We start from the raw sequence: 20,547 nt of genomic DNA on the forward strand, positions 1-20,547 counted from the left end.
AAGACAAAAACAAAACATTTTATGTTGGATTCATCTGCAAAGTTGTTAAGAAACCATATACCACGTTGTTTACCCGAAGTTACCACTTGGATTTCCAAAACTGACAAGGATTTTGTCTATTTTTTACCATTTTATTTTATTTAATCAGCTGGAGTTATAATAAAATACATCTTTATTAACAAACATCTCAGGAAAAATAGAATGGAAGAGTATTCTTTTATTTTATTTTCTGATTTACCACGTAATTCAGTGGTTTGTTTATTTCATTTATTTATTTTAGAAAATTTATATAGCTGTCTACTCGCTCACAGAGACTCTATAACGATTACTTGAAAGTTATCAAAACTATACAACATTCTGAAAATGGAAACAGTATAAAAGAACACGAAAACAGATAAAATGTACATATTACAGTAAAACCTTGTTAACAGAAGGAATAGAGATCATTTCATAAGTGACTTTGTTTTCATTAAATGCACCTGCAAGTGTAAACAGTTTTAAGTTACTGAATGGAACAGTTGTATCATTCTGGCATAAATTCTTTCAGTAGCACTTTATCTGTAAAAATATATTACTAATCAAACTGAAACAATTTCTCTTTAATAACTTTTTGAGGGGCTCACAATATTTCCTTTTATCCAGGCCATTTAATATTTTGATCATTTGATCTAATGACTGATGATTTCTGTCAGGGGAAAAAACACCCTGTTAGAGATCGATGGACCGTGGCTGATTCCCTTCCGCATATCTTTTGAGATATTTAGAAAAGAAATAGTCTTTAAGAAAATATTCTAATTAATAAACAAACTTTAATAATAAAATAAAACAGAAAATAACTAATTGGTTACATTTTGATAATGAAAGCTTCGTCAGCCAAAATTGGCTGCCGAACAAAGAAGAGAGGAATTTTGGAATGTGTAACGCGTGCGCAATAAATCACTTTCAGATAAGAACCTTTTTTTTGTTTTATGACCTGCGCAATAAAGCTTTCTTAGTTTAACTCTTGAGTGTCAATTCAGGCAGTTCAGGCCTAGCAAACCTTTTAACATCGTGACACCCCTTCTTTTGCTAGTCTGGGCTGACGTCATCAAATCATCAATTAAGGCACATCTTCTTTCGCAGATATTCGTGTTGATTTGCGGCAAGTGGTTTGTTAAGCATGTCTGCGATCTGATCATGTGTAGAAACATATTGCAATTTAACAAAACCTTGCTTAACTAATTGCTTTGTGTTTTGATAACGAATGTCAATGTGTCTGGACCTAGAACCTGTGAAATGTGACTCAGAAATATAAACAACAGATACATTATCTTCCATCACGGTGATTGGTCGAATCGGACGTGTCCAGATATCTGTGATCAAAGCATCAAACCACGTTAGAGAATTACAAGCATCTGAAACACAAGCATATTCAGCTTCAGTAGATGAACATGAAACAAAACTCTGTTTTCTCACTTGCCAGTAAACAGGACAACCATTTAGGAACATCATGTAACCAGAAGTGCTTTTGCGTGACTTCTTGTCGCTCGCCCAGTCGGCGTCGGCAAAACAAATCAACTTTGGTTGATCAGTGTGTGTTGGTTCTAGCAATAACTTCATGTGTTTAGTGTGTTTCAGGTATTTCAACAACTTCTTAATGCATGACCAATGAAATTGTGTTGCCTTACCTACGTGTCGTGATAAAAGATTAACACTAAGTGCGATGTCAGGTCTGGTCCAACTACTAATGTATAATAGTGAACCAATGACTGAACGATAAAGTGTTTGATCCTCGAACTCAGGGCTTGGTTCATGTGTTAAGTTGTGAAAATCTGTTTGCATGGGTGTCTTTGTTGTGCTAGCATCTTTCATGTTGCAATGATGTAGAATGTGGTCAATTTTCTCCTCTTGTGAAAGACTAAACCCCTTCTGTGTCTTTTCAATTTGAACACCTAAATAAGTGCTAATGTGTCCTAAAGATTTTAGTGTGAAGTATCTCTGCAAACTTTTGGCAAAAATCTCACTCATTTTCTTATTTGGACCAATATAAACAATATCATCAACATAAACAAGAATTATCTCATATGCATTGTTAGATCTTTTTGTGAACACGCATTCATCAGTTTCGGACTTAATAAAGCCCATTGAATTTAGTTTGTCAGTAAGACATAAATACCACATTAAACCTGACTGTTTCAGACCATAAAGACTTTTGTTCAGGAACCAGGTATCCCCTTCTTGCTTTCGGAATCCTGGAGGGCTTCTCACGTAGATCTCTTCATCTAGGTCTGCATGTAGATAAGCTGTGTCCACATCAAATTGGAAAACTTCTAAACCAATAATAGTTGCAGTGGTTAAAGCAATTTTTACACTTTCAGTTCTGACTGTTGGTGAGTAAGTGTTTGTGTAGTCCTCAGGATAACGTTGAGCGAAACCCTGAGCTACCAGTCTGGCTTTGTATAAAGACTCACCATTCGGTTTCTTCTTGATTCTGTAGACCCATCGGGTGCCAATGACTTTCTTATTTGCTGGAGGTTTTGCAGGTGTGAATACATTAAGTTTCTTTAAACTGTCCATTTCATCCTGCATTGCATCATACCATTTGTCTTGTTCTGAATCAGGAAGCTGTTTGATTTGTGTGAATGTCTCTGGAGGAAGAGTAACGTTGCAAATCAAAGGTAATGGTGATTTTGTCAGTTGCCATGAATAACGTTGTGGAGGGATTCCTTTTGTGGCCCTCTTGGAGCGTCTAGGAACAACAGACCAGTCTTCTTCTTCTTCATCATCATCCTCGTCCTCACGTTCGTCGCTAGCATCAGCATCCGCGGCTTGAGAAGACGGAACATCAGGTTGTGAAGAACTGGTAGAAGGAATATCTGCCTGCGAATTGTCATCAGGCTGCGTGGCATCTGGAACACCATCTCTAGGAAAATAAACTTCAGGATCATTGGAATGAATCCTGGACCAGTCAATGTCTTCCTCAAAATTAGCAGATTGTGAAATGACAATCACATGTTTAGTATCAATGAATTTGTACCATTTTGAATTATCATCAATACCCATAAATCTCAGTCTCTTTGCTACTGTACCTCCCTTTCTTCTTTGACTTAAGGGAGTGTTCACCATAGCATATGAACCAAAAATGTGGAGGTTCTTGAGATTAGGCTTGTAGCCATACAGCATGTAGAAAGGAGTTTGATTGATTATACTGCTCCAAGTACGGTTGACAATGTAATTTGCATATTTGATTGCTTCACCCCAGTATGCGTTACTGAGATTGGCATCTTCTAGAAGACAACGCATCATGGTTTGTAGAACCCCTTGTCTTCTTTCTACGACTCCGTTATGAGCCGGTGTATATGGAGCAGATGTCTGATGAAGAATTCCATTCTTACGCATCCAGTCCTGGAAACGCTGAGACATGAATTCTGCACCACGGTCACTCTGGATTCTGGCGATGCGAACTTGGTATTGTGTAGAAACAAATGCTGCAAAGTCTTTAAAGATCTGAAAGGTCTCAGATTTCTCTCTCATAGGATATACAAATCCATATCTAGAATGATTATCTACAATTGTTAAAAAATACTTTCTGCCACCAAGTGTTGGTGGGAAAGGACCCACTATGTCAGTGTGTACCAAATCAAAAATGCGTGTTGACCGGCGTGTAGCGTGTTTGGGAATTGCAGCCGCCTTGGATTTAGCCTTTTTGCAAACGGCACAATCCAAAAACACCTTACACCCCTTTAGATCCAAACCTTTTGCGAACTCCGGCATCTTTCTAAGAACACGGAAACTGGCATGCCCCAATCTTCTGTGCCACTTGTGAATACACCTGGAATGCAAAGGTTTACCAGTTAGTGAATTCTCAACATTAACAGTTTCATGAGGACCCTCAGGCTTGCTTTGAGCAATCTGTTTCTGTTTTCTTTGTTTGTTGGCTTTAGGAGCCTTTGGCACAGTAACGCTTTCTCTCTCTGGGACAACTCTCTCTGGGTTTGCGTTGTGCCTTTTTGGAGTTTGCATACTTGCCTGTGCTTGCCCTTTAGGCTTTGGCTTTAAGTAATAAACACCACCAATCAGCATGGTTTCAGCAACAATATCACCATCTTTAACTAAGTAACTTGCTTTTTCGAGGTGGTGAACCTGGAACTTTAACTCTCTAGACAAGTGACTTTGACTAAGCAAATTACTGGTTGCTGAAGGTATGTAATAAACATCAGGGATGTGTGTATCGAGCTCTTCAATGTAAACAGTTCCTTTTCCCATAACCTTGCAAGTGTGGTTGGTGAAGGAATACAGTTCTCGATACTCGGGCTCTGGTTCGCCCATCTCTGTGAAAAGTTCCCTTCTGTGGGTAACGTGCACAGCTGCTCCACTATCTAAAGTCCACAAAAGACGTCTGTCGAACTTTGGATCAGGTTGTGGAACGTTGGTTATGGCCAGTGTTGCAAGTGGAGCTTGTGAATCATGCCTTGGACCACGACGACCTTGTCTTCCGCCTCTACCTTTGCCTCTGGAATCTGTTCCTCTGGGCTGGTACGTGGCGGGAGCTGGAACTCGTTGGGGACAATCCCGGGTGTCATGTCCCACACGGTTGCAGGTGTAGCATTTTGGCATCCTTGGAGCGTAGCCTCTTCCTCGGAAGGGACGTCTGGCTGGAGCCTTTGGTGCTGGAGGCCGTTGCAGATGTGGGGTAGCTAACCTGATAGCTTCGTCTTCCACTAAAAGTCTGCAAACGTGGTTAACTGTGCGTTGAGCAATAGGCACGTAGTTAATCTTTGCAACAGCATCTTTCCATTCATAATTCAATGAGTTAATGATGATGCTAATCATTTGGATATCATCGATTACATGGCCATTTTGTCTCAATTCATTTCTCATTCTTTTCAGTTTGGTCAAATGTCCACCAATTCGTTCACCAGGTTTCAACTTCGAACCATGGAACTCAGACATGAGCAAACATGAGGATTCAATTGAAACGGGCCTGTAGCAATCTTCCAAAATAGCCCAAATTTCTTGGGCAGTTGCATCAGGTGGAAAGATACCTTGGATCTCAATTTCCATTGACATGAGTAAAGTCGTGATAGCTCTGTTTTCGAGGTTTCTTATTGCAGGTGTCCAGGGTTGATGGGGAGGATCAAAAAACATGGAATATGTGCCTTCTCTTCGAAGCAAGAGCGCAATTTCACTGACCCAGGCTTTATAATTCTCTCCTGACTCCTTTAATTTGGACTCACCAGTCAAGGGGGTGACTGTGAATACCTGCTGAGGAACAATTTGTTGCTCTGGTTGCAAATCTGGTTGTTGAACCAGGGGATGCTGGGGTTGCATCATTGGCCTTTGCGTAGCAACATCAAATTGGCTTCCTCGAATTCGCCTTTGGCTTTGCCTTTTTCCATCTAGGGAGAATTCCACACCGCCAGGGGGTGTTGAAGACTTAACCTTTGGAGACAAAGTTTTGGCTTCTAAAGGACTCATAGCTAATTCTTTAAAACTCATCACCTTTTGTTGTAATAATTTTTCTCCGCCAGCAGATGGCAGTGCAGCTTCACTTTTTGGCTGCCTCTCCTTTCTATACGTATGCTGAAGTTCAATGGGCTCAAAGGGACCACGTGACCTCGGTGACGTGTACATGTCTCTTTGTTCTAATTGACCAGTGAACTCTGTGGGGTGTGTCTTAGGCTGTTGTTTTGAAGAAGACAAGATGGCGTCCTCAGACATTTTGGGAGTGGGGGAGCTTCTTCTACTTCGCTTTATTTCGTTAAAACACACTCTCGCCTCCCTAACATATCTTTCTAAACGTTCTATTTGATATAGATAGCTTTGCATTTCTTGCTCACCATCTGGGGAGATGTTATAAAATCTGCTTTCTGCGTGGGAGGATATTTTCTGTGCCGGCAGTTGCCATTCATCAATCGTTTGATAATCTGCGAGGGTCTGGGAATGGAGTGGCTCTGGCAGAGTGGGAAGTTTTGGCTTGGCCCCCAAAAATTCATAATCTCCTGGAGATATTTTAGAAGGAGGAACCACTGACCTCGTTTCGTGGATGTCGCGTCCTGTAGCTCCTTCTCCCATATTTGGCTCGGCACCTGAAGGAATTTGTTGTTCCTGAAGCACGTTTTGATCTTGCTTCTCTGTGTCCGAGGGAGTCTCTTTGTCAGAGGAAGCTGATTCATCTGTGTTCGCCCCATCTTTCTTTTTCTTTCTCTTCTTCGACATGGCTAATTAGCCTTAGTCGGTTATCTTTAGATAGCATGAAGGGAAAATACAGCCATAAATTGTAGCCATCTCAGCTGGTCATCAAAAGCCAAACTCTGCATACCAAGTTGTCAGGGGAAAAAACACCCTGTTAGAGATCGATGGACCGTGGCTGATTCCCTTCCGCATATCTTTTGAGATATTTAGAAAAGAAATAGTCTTTAAGAAAATATTCTAATTAATAAACAAACTTTAATAATAAAATAAAACAGAAAATAACTAATTGGTTACATTTTGATAATGAAAGCTTCGTCAGCCAAAATTGGCTGCCGAACAAAGAAGAGAGGAATTTTGGAATGTGTAACGCGTGCGCAATAAATCACTTTCAGATAAGAACCTTTTTTTTGTTTTATGACCTGCGCAATAAAGCTTTCTTAGTTTAACTCTTGAGTGTCAATTCAGGCAGTTCAGGCCTAGCAAACCTTTTAACATCGTGACAATTTCTTGCTTTAATGAGATTTTTATGATTATGATCACTTTATTACATTTTTATAAGCTTCCTAGATTTATCAGGGTTTGGGGCATCATACACATTTTAAATAAACAAACAAATAAACAAACTTACACATGGATAAATGTCAATAGGAGAGACCTAACCAAGCATCATTCCACTGAAGATAATATTGAATAATTTCTTGTGCTGGCATATCTAAATAAGAATTCAATACTTATTTGCAAGAAATACAACACTATCCATAAGAATCAAAATTTAAATTTCAAGCCATTTGTACTTTGAACATCAATAGAAGCTCTTTAAATTTTCAAATAGGGTTGAATAATCTGAAAAGTGGTGGCATTTTGAAGTAAGTTTGGCTTTTTTTTAATCACTTTACCCTGAAAGAATCACAGGGTGATTTCATCACAATGGCCACAAACTGTTGTCCATTTTTAGAACTGACAAGACAGTCTGACAAGACTGGACAGGGAAAACCTTTATCCTTATATCCTTACATTCTTTATCCTTAAATTCTTTTTTAGCAAAAAAGTCAGGATACAACTTTTCTCCATCCATATTTTCTTGATCTGCTAGGGTTGCTTTGATTCTTGAACTTAAACTACTGTTTCTAGTAATATTTTGACTTTAGAGGGATAGTAAAAGGGATCTGGAATAAGAACTTTGAACTAATGGTAGAAGTAGCAACAATGTACATCAATTATCCTCTGGTTCATTTCTGATTTCTTCTTCCAACTGGAGGTCAGGATTCCAGGTCTATTCATCACCCACATTTCAGATGTTTTCCTCCCCTTAATACATTCTTCTCAAGGCTCTTTTTGAACTTCTCTAAAACTTTGGTACCATTTCATCTCCCTAATCAATGTCACTTATAGCCTCAACATCAGAAATAATGATAATCACATCATTAAGCCAAAAGGATACTCTGCAAGAACATCATTTCATCTTTAGTCTCAGGGACAATTATCCCTCTTATTGTTCCTTCCTCCCCAAGTTGTTTTATTTCTCGGTTTCATCCAACAAAAATGCAGGAATGGTTAATTGGGGAATGCATTATGAAGAAAATAACTTGCCTCTTTGTCTTTGTCTAAAAAAAAATCAAGTTCATGTTCCTTACATCTGATAATGATTTATTTTAAATATTAATTAAACCTTCTTTCTATCTTTCTATTCTACTCTATCCTTCCTTCCTCCCTCCCTCCCTTCCTTCCCCGCCCCCCTGAATGCTATCACTCTGCTAAACAACTAATTCCCATACTGTCAAATTATCTGCTAAGACTGTATTATTATTATTCTCTTCCTTCCCAGTACCAATCTCTTCCCACTTATGACTATAACCATGCTGCTGTATGTTTACAATTTATGTTGTTTTATTTGTTTCCTAGTATAATTTGACGGTTTATTAGTAACCTATGATTGTCACTAAGTGTTGTATCTTATAATTCTTGATGAATACATTCTATTTTTTATGTACACTGAGAGCATATGCACCAAAACAAATTCTTTGTGTGTCCAATCGCACTTGGCCAATAAAGTATTCTATTCTATTCTATTCTTTCCTTCCTTTGTCCCTTCTTCCTTCTTAGACTATGAAAACTAAATCGCATTATTAGAATTTAAAAGGGAGCAATGACAAATAAGAGGTTTGTTCTTTTTTCTCAGCAAAATATTACCAATAATACAACTTGATGCAAATCATGGGATCATCAGAAGAATGTCAATAATCTTAGCAGATATTTTATGTATTCAGCACCAGTTTTGACTGGAGAGGCAAGGCAGTATTAATCAATCTTAAATTCAACATTATGCATCCCTGGATATGGGTTTATAGAAGAGAAGCCTTTGGCTTTTGTATCTTTGATGGTAGCTTTGCTTTTTTAACCTATATTGAATGGTGGTTTTTTTTTTTTACATTTCTACATCGCTGACTTCTGGTGGTAGGAAAGTCAGTGATGTCAGAAGAGGGCCAACAATATAGAATATATTTCAATGCAGTACAATACATCCCCATACATCCCTACGACCAATTCGCTCTCACAGAGAGGGACTCCTCCGGGTGCCGTCCACTAAGCAGTGCCAAAGGGCGGCGCCCAGGAGCAGGGCCTTCTCTGTAATGGGCCCAGCCCTCTGGAATGACCTCCCCCCCGACATTAGGATTACTACCGACCTCCGCTCCTTCCGTTCAAAACTCAAGACCCACCTTTTTCAACTAGCCGGCCTGGCTCAACTATAGTTCCATTTTAATCCTCCTGGCAATCTTTTAAACTTGTAATTTTATATTGGGGTATTTTAATTTTTAACTCAACTACTACTATTTCTATGTATTGTAATGATTGTTATGTGATTTTTATTCCTCCTCCGTGTAATGTGTAATTTTATAATATGTGTTTTTATTTATTGTACGCCGCCCCGAGTCCCTTCGTGGAGAGGGAGCGGCTAACAAATCTAAATAATAATAATAATAATTATTATAAGGAATAAAGTGTTTAGCGAAGTTGAACTTGAGGAAATTCAGGCAAATTGCAAAACAACAACAACAACATCACAAGAGGAATTAACTGATACTCAAGACACAACTAAAGAAATCATAGGAGAACTCCCAGAGGAAGCTGCTGGAGAGGAAATAACAACACTACCACCAGAACTAGTTACCATTGAACCAACTGATGAACCAACTCAAAAACAAAATGAACTGAAGGACAAGATCATGGAGCATTTTCTGGCTAGGGAGGAAAGGCAACGTTTACCATCATTAAAAACTGTCCCTAAGAAAATTTTGGGTCCTATCATGAAAATGGTTAATGCAGTGCTTTCAACAATTGAACCGGGATCCATCTTGGAAACGAATCAGTTAATGTACAGTGCAGCTGTAATAGTCACTAATGAACTAGGCATTAAAATCAAAGTACCTAATCACACAATGGAAAAAGCATCAAAGCCAAAGTGGAAAATCCGATTAGAACAAAAAGTCAAAAAATTAAGGGCAGATGCTAGCAACTTGAAGAACATGCGTGAGCAACGGCTTAAAAACAACAAAATTATAGATCAGCTAATCAGAAGGTATAGATTGGATACAAGAAACATCAATGAAGCTTTAGAGATTGTAAAACAGCAGATAACAGCAACAGCTAGGAAAATTGAAAGATATGAGGCACGAATCATCCAGTATAAACAAAATCAGCAATTTCGATCAGACCAACGGCGTTTTTATCAAAGTCTTAATGTGAATGGTGACACCAAAAGTGAAAAACCAGAAAAGCAGGCCACAGCTGAATTCTGGAAAGAATTGTGGGAAAATGCAAAGGACTACAATAAGGAAGCAAATGGATACATGACTTTGAGGAAAGCATTGGTAATAAACAAATGCAAGTATTAGAAATAACAACTGAGATGGTCAAAAATCGAGTAAAAAAAGTAAAGAATTGGACATCACCTGGAAATGACCAATTACATGGTTTCTGGCTCAAATATCTGACCAGTTTACATGCAATGTTGGCCAGGCAACTGAATGAAATTTTACAAAATGGTCAAATTGATGAATGGTTGACAACTGGAAAAACATACTTGATTCAGAAAGATGCAACTAAAGGAACAATACCTGAAAACTACAGACCAATAGCATGCTTGCCAACAACCTTTAAATTACTCACAGGCATTATTGCAGATAACATTATGGATTATTTGGAAACAAACAAAATCTTGCCAGTAGAGCAAAAAGGCAACAAAAGAAGGAGTAGGGGCACAAAAGATCACCTTCTAATTGATAAAATGATATTAGAAAATTGTAAGAAAAGAAAAACGAACTTGAATATGGTCTGGATTGATTATAAAAAAGCATTCGACTCATTGCCACATAGTTGGATCATAAAATGCCTAGAAACAACTGGCATTAGTAAAAATATTATATCCTTCACTGAAAAGGTGATGAAACAATGGAGAACTGAGTTGGCAGTAGGGAATGAGAACTACGGAATGGTTAATATCAAGCGAGGAATTTTCCAGGGTGATTCACTTTCACCTCTTCTCTTCATCATCGCGATGATCCCACTATCAGTAATCTTAAAAAAAATGAAATTAGGCTACCAAACAGCCAAAAAAGCTGAAAAAATTTCACATTTATTATACATGGATGATTTGAAACTCTATGGAAAGTCAGAAATAGAAATCCAATCACTGACAAACACAGTCCGAATATTCAGCACCGATATTTCAATGCAGTTTGGCATGGAAAAATGCGCCACTGTATCCATAAAAAGGGGCAAAATCACTACATGTGAGGGAATTGAAATGCCCAATGGCCAACTAATTAAATGCAACGAAAATGAAGCCTACAAATACTTAGGCATTTTGCAGTTGGATAACATCAAACATGGAGAAGTAAAAACTATTGTCAGGAGAGAGTACACCAACAGAGTTAGGAAAATTTTGAAATCTAAATTAAATGGTGGAAATACAATCAAGGCCATAAATACCTGGGCAATACCAGTTATAAGATACACAGCTGGTATAGTTAACTGGACACAAGCTGATTTGGACATTTTGGACCGAAAAACCAGGAAACTAATGACAATGCACTACAGTTTACATCCACGCGGTGACACTGATAGACTATATCTGCCCCGAAAATCAGGTGGCAGAGGATTATTACAAGTGAAGCAAATAGTTGAAGAAGAAAAACATGCACTGGCAGATTATTTAAAAGAAAGTCAAGAACATCTATTAATTGAAGTAAAGAACAAAAATCTATTGAAGACCCAACAGACAAAACAAGAATACAGAAAAGATGTGATAAAATCAAGAATGGAGAGTTGGCAGAACAAAGCATTACATGGTCAATTTCTGGAAAAAATAAAAGATAAAGTGGACAGTAAAAAAACTTGGTTATGGTTAACAGCAGGTACATTAAAGAAAGAAACAGAGTCACTAATCCTGGCTGCGCAAGAACAAGCTATCCGCACAAATGCCATTAAGGCCAAAATCGAAAAATCCTCTGATGATGCCAAATGTAGACTTTGCAAAGAGGCTGATGAAACTGTTGACCACATACTCAGCTGCTGTAAAAAAATCGCACAGACTGATTATAAATTGCGGCACAATTCAGTAGCACAAATGATCCACTGGAATTTGTGCAAAAATTATAACATTAAAACAACAACAAACTGGTGGGAACATAAGCCTGAAAAAGTCACTGAAAATCAGATGGTCAAGATCCTGTGGGATTTTCGTATACAAACAGACAAAATACTAGCGCATAATACACCAGACATCACACTGGTTGAGAAAAAGAAGGTTACAATCATAGACATCGCAATACCAGGTGATAGCAGGGTCGAGGAGAAGGAACATGAAAAAGTCGCGAAATACCAGGACTTAAAAATTGAAATCCAACGATTATGGCACAAACCAGCAGTGGTAATTCCAGTGGTAATCGGCACACTGGGTGCTATTCCAAAAGCACTGGAATTACATTTAAAACAGTTAAAACTTGACAAAATCACCATCAGTCAAATGCAAAAAGCTGCACTGCTTGGATCTGCACGTATATTGCGAAAATACGTTACGACGTCCTAGGCCCCTGGGTGGGGCCCGACTAGTAATCAATGCCAAATCCAGCGAATCAACTGGCCGCTGTGATACAATCGTATAATAATCATCATCATCATCATCATCATCATCATCATCATCATCATCATCATCATCTGTGGAATCATCATGTCAACAGTGTGCCTTCAGTAATGACTAGCTCTAATCCCTCCTTAGATGGGCAATGATGGAAGAAACTGCTCCTCACCAGCAACTAGCTCAGGTAATAAAACACAAAGGCATATTGTACTGTGACATGACTTCACTTAAAAGCTTAGTATGCCTAACAAAGACTTAAATGACTCTCAGTGGAGTATGGAGAAAAAATAAAATTTAATTTTCTTTAAATTATTCTGACAGCCAATCTCATGTTCCAAACATTGGACATCTGATGAAAGTTTTTACCTCTTTCTGTTTGAGGTAAAACTGATGGGGAAACCTCAAGTTAATGCAACTTGAAATATTTTCCTCATCTAAGCCACCAAGCTACTTCACCATAAAAGGACGAAAATGAATCATTGTTGGGGATTAATTGTTATAGTTTAGTTGGTTTGGGGCAACCTTTAATTCCAAAACCACAACATACCATACAACCAATTTGAGTAATCCCTTGCAACCGTTGAAGTCAACTCAAGGCTGTGCATGGATATGAAGATATGTGAACAGCTTAAAAGACACAAAGACAATATAATTTAAAAAATTCTCAATTCCTATTTACTTATTTGGTGTACGAAAAAGAGAAAGTAAGTATATACACAAAACCCATATAATGATATAGAATATTTCCGTGGGGATACAGCAGTGGCCTCATAACCAATTCAGCTATCCAGGCAATTGCCTCTCTTCTAAGGAATCATAGAATATATGATGTGGGTAGTGATGGACCACATGTTTAATAATTTAATATATGTTTTTCAATGATAACAGCTCAATATACTGATTATTAAGATACCTCAATATACTGTTACCACATGAAAATATTGCATATACATATACTCATGTCTGTGTCTGGGTTTAATATTAAATCTAATTTTTAAAAGTTTGTACTATGTATTTGAAATAGCACTAGCAATAGCACTTAGATTGGTATACTGCTCCATAGTTCTTTTTAATATATTCTATAAGCAGTTTACAGAGTCAGCATGTTGCCCCCAACAATTTGGGTCCTCATTTTACTGACCTCAGAAGGATGTAAGGCTGAGTCAACTTGAGCCTGTCAGGATCGAACTCATGGCAGTGGGCACAATCAGCTGGAATAACTACATTCTAACCACTGCACTACCACAGCTCCTCTGGATGCCCCCAGGAACAGCTTGCCCCTAGAGGAGAACGTTTCCTCTATCCTTCTGACCTTCTGGAAGGGTCTTTAAACAATGGCTCTGCTAATTGTCTGTGGTCCTAATGAGGACAGGCTATACTGGAGCTCATTGGTAGAAGATAAAAGTCCAACCCTTTATCAGTTTTATGCTTTTGGTTTTTAATCTTGATTTAATCACTGATATTTTTAACACTTTTATGTTTAAGTTTTTGTTATGTACTGAAGTTTTCCCTCTGGTCCGTTCCACTAGGGTACTCGTTTCTGATTGGTTACCTGTTTGACAGCTGGCATATATAAAAGGCTGTCAAACAGGGCTCAGCTGTTGCCAGTTAGCTGAGACGCGTGAAATGTGAAGTGCCGCGTTTGGCAATCTGTTAGAAATAAACTGTTAGCTAACGTTAAGCCCTGGCTCACCTCTGTTTGTCCACCCGCGTTCTCCCAGCTAGAACATTGGCGACGAAGGTGGGATATCCAGGCGGAGCCCAGGCAGAGCTGTGAAAAGTCAATAATCTATGAGCTAAGTCACTGAGAGCTCAGGGAATCACTTGACGAGAGGTCGAGTGAGTCACTTGCCTATGAAGACTGCCTCTGATTAGTCAACGGAGAAAGAAGTTACCTCAGAAATGGCTTCCATGAACACCTTAGCCACTTTTAACGTGGCCGCAGAGACTTGGGGCTCCTATATTTCCCGATTTGAGTGTTTTTTAGAAGCCAACGGCTTTACCGACCCAACTGAACAACGGAAAAAGGCATGTTTCCTAAATTTGTGTAGTACGGAGATGCTTAATCTCGCAGAAACTCTAGTTGCCCCGCACTCCGTCCACGCTGTGACCTGGGACATCTTAACGGCGAAATTAAAAAATCATTACGCCCCAGCGCTGTCCTGCACAATGCGTAGATTTGTGTTCTACAGAAGGGTCCAGCTTGAGGGAGAGACAATTAATGACTATGTGGCTGCTTTACGAGCCGCAGCAGTTCATTATAGATTCAAAGACTTAGATGAAGCCCTTACAGACCAGATTGTTGGGGGGGGGTGTTTCAGACCTCCGTATACAGCGCCGCCTGCTGGCCAAACCTGAACTTGACTTACAGACGGCCCTGTATGAAGCCAGGGTGGTAGAGCTGTCAACGAAATCTACGGAGGAAATCCAGAAATTCTCCAAAACACAACCTGCAGACAAGACTACCGAGGTACATCATGAAGATGTTATCGATGACACTGGAGCCATCAGAAACGATGAAGTACATCGCCTCCGGGCTGAGCAGGCCAAAGGTCGGCAGGGTAAGGCCATGTCCCGAACAAATTGCCCAGGGTGTGGAGGTAGGCATGATAGAGCGGACTGCCATTTCAAAAATGCTTCCTGCCTCTGATGTCGGAAAAAGGGCCACTTAGCAAGGTTTTGTAGGGCTGCTGCGCCTTGCCCGAGTGTTTTAGAAGGGAACTCTCCTAGCACCAGTCAGGGTTTCAGAAAACCCTCCAGATTTGGTAGGAACGTGGGGTTTAGGAAGCGGGTACCACCCTCACTTTTTCCCTCTCACCCCAGTGGACTCTCCGGTCCCCGCAGCGCAGGACTTCCTCTCTGAGCACCAGGCGGTCCACCAAGTGGTGCGCCACTATCTGAATCAGGCAAAGGAGGATTACAAGCAGGTAGCGGATAAGTCTAGACGTGCAGTGTCGGAATTGGCTGTGGGAGATCGCGTGTGGCTGTCCATGTGGCATCTTCTGTCCCACCGGCCGACAAAGAAATTGGACCACCGGTATCTTGGGCCGTTCCCCGTGGAGGCAGTTATCAACCTGGTGGCCTATTGCCTGACCTCCCACGCTCGATGCGAGTGCACCCGGTGTTCCATCGCTCGCTCCTGATCCCTGACCGGTCGGCTTGTCCTCTACGACGTCCCTCTTCTCCCCAGCCATCTTCGTGTGAGGTGGACACACAGCCACCACACAAAGTGACCCGGATCCGTGACTTGAGATGGCTCAAGGGACGGTTCCAGTATTTGGTCGACTGGACAGATGAGGGGTCAGACGGGGGGACCTGGACCAATGTGACGGCTGTACATGCCCCTGGTCTGGTGCGAGCCTATCATGCGCAATTTCCCTTGAGCCCGCATCCCAAGCATCAGACCCGGGGGAAGGGCCCTGCAGTGAGGGATAGTGTTGTGGCCCAACAGGAGTCGTTGGAGCTGCCACCAGACTCCAACAGTGAGGGTCCCTATGAGTCGGCTCTGGAGGATGTGGAGGACCCTGGGCAGGGTTCTGACTCCGAGCAGGGATCAGAGAGGCTGGTCGGCCACCAGGAGGCGGCTGAGGCATGGAGCAGTGGTGAAAGCCAAAGGGAGGGTGCTCCTGATGTCATGCCTTGGAGCAGTGGGGAGGAGTCATGGGACAGCGAGTCAGACATCAGCAGTGAGTTATTGAATGCTCGTTACCGGAGCGCTAAGTGGCGTCAGGAGCAATTGCACAGTTACCGGAGGTAATTGCGCTCAGCTGATGATAATTAGACTCCTCTGCAGACTATAAAAGGACTGCTTTTGCATACACCCTTTTGCAGAAGTCAATGCAGGAACTATTGTGGGAGTACAGTCTTGTGAGCGTGGCAGGCTGGATAGCTGCTATTGTGTATCAGTGCCAGAGGGTTCTGAAGGTCTAGTCGTGTTGGATTGCTGCCAAGGATCTGTCTATCTGTACAATAAACCTCGTGAAGTATCTTTGGCTCGGAGTGTGTCTGTGTTGGCGGGGGAAGAGGGGGGTCAGAACACATATTTAACCCACCGAAGTTTAATCCACACATCAATTGTTTTCTTCCTGCCTAGATAGTGCCTAGTAGCTGAGTTAAGTGGTGGGATTCAAATATTTTAACAACTGGTTCTCTGCCCTAATGACCTGCTGGGTGGGCGTAGCCATGGCGGGTGTGGCCAGGGGGTGTCATAGACAGCATTCGGCCTCCTGCACCCCCCTGGGAGCAAAAATAGCCCGAGGGGGGGGAATGCCACACTCCCCTGCACCCCATTTTGGGCCTAGTAGGCCTCCTTGCAGCCTCCTGGAAGCAAAAATGGGCCACAGGGGGGGCATGCTACACCCCCGCACCCCATTTTGGGCCTAATAGGCCTTCCTGCACTTACCTGGGAGCCAAAATGGGGCACAGGGGGACTTCTTGAAGATGCGGGGAAGGAAGGTGTGGGGCCAGCCTGAAATTTAACAACTGGTTCACCCAAACAAGCCTGAACCAGCTGTATCCCACCACTGGTTGAGTTCCATCTTTTGGGATGGGAAAGTGAACAGAGCTAGAGAAAGCCATAGAGCAGAGGAGATAGGACACTGTATTGTTAATGACAATATGGTCCCTCAGGTGAATGATGATGTCCTTAGCAAAACACCAGAAGTAAGCCTGTAGCTATGGCTGTTTCAAACAATTCACAAGATTCCCTGGGGGAATCCTTTATAAATAATGTCTGGATTATTCCCAGGGAGCCTCAATGCAAAGATTTATTTATCATGTTCTCACTGTGCTCACTGAGAATGCAGTCTGTTGCTTTGCCAAGCCCCCAAAATAATAACCAACCTAGCTTGGGAAGAGAGTTGCTAAAAAAAAAAAAAAAACACCCTCTAAAGTGTTAGGAAGAATATACCTTTATGTAGAACATTTTTAAGACCAGGCATCCATAAATGTATTGTGTGCCAAAGATTATCATTTTGAATCTCTCTGCCTTTCCACAATTCAAGACAATGGAAATGCCATCAAACCGAATCTCAGGTGAGAAATACAGGTAGTCCTTGATTTACAAGAGTTTGTTTAATGGCCATTTCACAAACTGAAAAAAGTGACTAATGACTATTTTTCACACTTATGACCATTGCAGCATCTTTATGGTCACATGATCATATTTATGATGATTTCAGTGCCCCAGGGACATGTGATCATCTTTTGCAACTTTCCATCAATGGGGAAGCCAGATTCACTTAATAATCGTGTCACTAACTCAGGGGTGTCCAAACTTGGGAACTTTAAGACTTGTGGAAGTCCACAAGTCTTAAAGTTCCCAAGTTTGGACACCCCTGCACTAACTAAACAGCTGCAGTCATCCCCTTTTACGACTGTGACAAGAAAGTTTGTAAAATGGGGCAAAATTCTCTTAACAAATGTCTCATTTAGCAACAGAAATGTTGGGCTCAAGTATTGTTGTAAATCGAGGATTACCTGTGCAAAGTCCCACTTGGCAATCAATGGGTGCACCTTTTCAACATATTTTGAGGTGAATAAAACACATTATTAATGAACGATTCTAAAATTACGTAACAGAATGTCTGCAGAAAAAGTTATACATGCATTCTTAACAGAATTTGCTCTCCCCTGTGGAACTCATGTTGGGTGGATTACATAAAAAAAGATCTAAAGAACTGGATGCTTAATTTTATATATTCAGATGCTATGAACATATCCTTCTGAATAGCATTGCTTCAACCATGCTAAATTGCTCTTGAAACTAAGAATAAAACCTCTATTTAGCAGAGGAACATGGGAAAGGTGTATATGTTATTCTCAACTATCTGGTAATGATGAAAAATACGTCATAAGGAAATTTAAAATACTACCCACTGGTACACGTCATATTCATTCCGGGAAACACAGGCAATCCTTGACTTACAACCAGTCCTTGCACTTAGGACTGTTGCAGCATTCCCACAGTCTCTGTATCAAACTTTGGACAATGGGGAAACAGCAGAGCTGGTATTCAGATGGTTCAAACTGGATTGCCTAAACCGGTGGCACCAAACTGCAACCCCCCTTCCCCTGACTCCAAAATGTCCCATGTAGCGTCGCTTTCAATGCCATACACATGCATGTACACCATGCACATGAGCAAAGAGCATGCACAGAAGGCCAAACGCTCACAGTTACGAACCGGTGGTTAACCTAAGTGAATCCCACTGCTGGAAAACAGCATGTGTTTTACAAGGCTTACAGCATCTCACGATCACATGATTGTCATTGTCAACTTCCCTGGCGATCTTCTGACAAGCAAAGTCAATGGGGGAAGCAGGATTTCCTTAACATCAGCATGATTCACTTAACAGCTGTAATGCTCCACTTAACAGCCATGACAAAAAAAGATCATAAAAATCAGTCATGGCTCACGGCCTTGCTTAATAATAGAAATTCTGATAGCAATTGTGGTGTTAAGTCAGGAACTACCTATAACTAAAACTAGTAAGGAGTCCTATGCTATTTAAAATGGGCAACAAGGTTAAATATTACTAGTAATTTGTGTGTGTGTGTGTGTGTGTGTGTGTGTGTGTTGGTTTGTTTGTTTGTTTTCATTTCAGAACTTGATTCCTTCCAAATTAGCTCAACTCCAAAAAAGAGTAGAGAATACAAGCCTTTTGTAGGAGATAACCAGGCTGAGCCTGAAGAAGGGACCAAACACATCATCAGCCTCAAGTCCAGTGGTGTTTTTCTACCGGTTTGGACCAATTCGTCCAAACCAGTAGCATAAATTGCGTGTGGTCTCGCCCACCCTCTCACCCTGACTCTATGGCATCCCATTTAGTCACTTTTTTAGCCCAAAGCACATGCGCGGAAGGCTGAGGGCATGCGCGGAGGTGCGCATGCGCCAGTGGTGGGTTCCAGATCCCGTCGCAACTGGTACGCTGTGACGGGGCCGGGTGTCTACCTTGGGCATGTGTGCTGGGCACGCATGTGCACCCACCGCACTGCGATGTCCAGCTGCTCAGTGGAGGTCGCACAGGCACTGTATACTGCACGCATGTGTGCAAATGGGCCAGTTGGCTTAAATACAGGTAAGGAACGTGGGCGGGAGGGTGGGTGGGCCCTCCAAACTATCATTCCAGTATGACGGCCACTGCTCCCAGCTGCCACCAGTACGTTCGTACCGGAGCATACCAACCAGAACCCATCACAGGTATGCATGGAGGTGAACCAATAGTTGAACCAATAACGAGTTGATCTCGGAGGGGGAGCTGGACCTTGCAGGGATAACGGAGACCTGGTTGGGTCACGAGGGTGGTTTTACCCCTCGTGGAAATGTGCCCACCGGGTTTCCGTGCATTCCATCAGCCTCGGGCCCTGGGTAAGGGTGGCGGGGTGGCGGTAGTTTTACGGGATTGTCTAGAGCCGAGGGAGTTCACTGTTCCTCAGATACCGGGGTGTGAGTCGCTGGGTATGAAATGGGGCCCAGGGAGGCAGTGGGATCTGCTGATTGTATACTTGGCTCCTCGCTATACGTCAGCGGCCCTGCCCGAGCTCCTCGAGCTGGTCTCGGAGATGGCGGTTGAGATACCCAAACTTCTGGTTATGGGGGATTTCAACCTGCCGTCGACGGGAGCAGCGTCCGAGGTGGCTCAGGAGTTCATGGCTTCCATGACAGCCATGGGCCTGACCCAACTAATTCAGGGCCCCACACACGAAGGCGGGCCACACACTGGACCTTATCTTTGTATCTGAGCAGTGGACGAGTGATCTGGGAATAGGGGAACTAGAGATTACGCCCCTGTCATGGTCAGATCACTCATGTCTCCAGCTGGACTTCCCTGGCGCTACCCCCCACCGTGAGGAGGCGGAGCCAGTTTGTTCAAGCTGGTACCGCCCCAAGCACTTGATGGAACCGGATAGGTTCCAGACGGAGCTTGGGCCTTTACCTGTAGCCCTGACCCGCGCTCGGTCGGAGGACCTAGTCGACGCCTGGAATAGGGCGACGGCGGGGGCCTTGGACCGGGTTGCACCTCTGCGACCTCTCCTACGGCAACGACTCACCCGGGCTCCCTGGTATACCGAGGAGCTTAGGGTGATGAAGTGCCATAGGAGACGTCTAGAGAGCAGGTGGAGGTCCTCACGCTCCGAATCTGACCGAACACAGGTAAGAGCCTATTTACGGACCTACCTTGTGGCATTGAGAGCGGCCAAACATAGACATTGTGCCGCTCTCATTGCGTCTG

General features: G+C 42.0%; 1 protein-coding gene across 6 annotated transcripts in view; it reads right to left on the reverse strand.

Annotated features, from left to right (window-relative positions):
- Positions 1-20,547, reverse strand: part of NAALADL2 (N-acetylated alpha-linked acidic dipeptidase like 2) — a 706,416-nt gene that overhangs the window by 213,387 nt on the left and 472,482 nt on the right. The window lies entirely within an intron of this gene.

This window comes from Natrix helvetica (genome assembly GCF_964273705.1).
Source record: "Natrix helvetica genome assembly, chromosome: 5".
In the NCBI taxonomy this organism is placed as follows: Eukaryota; Metazoa; Chordata; class Lepidosauria; order Squamata; family Natricidae; genus Natrix; species Natrix helvetica.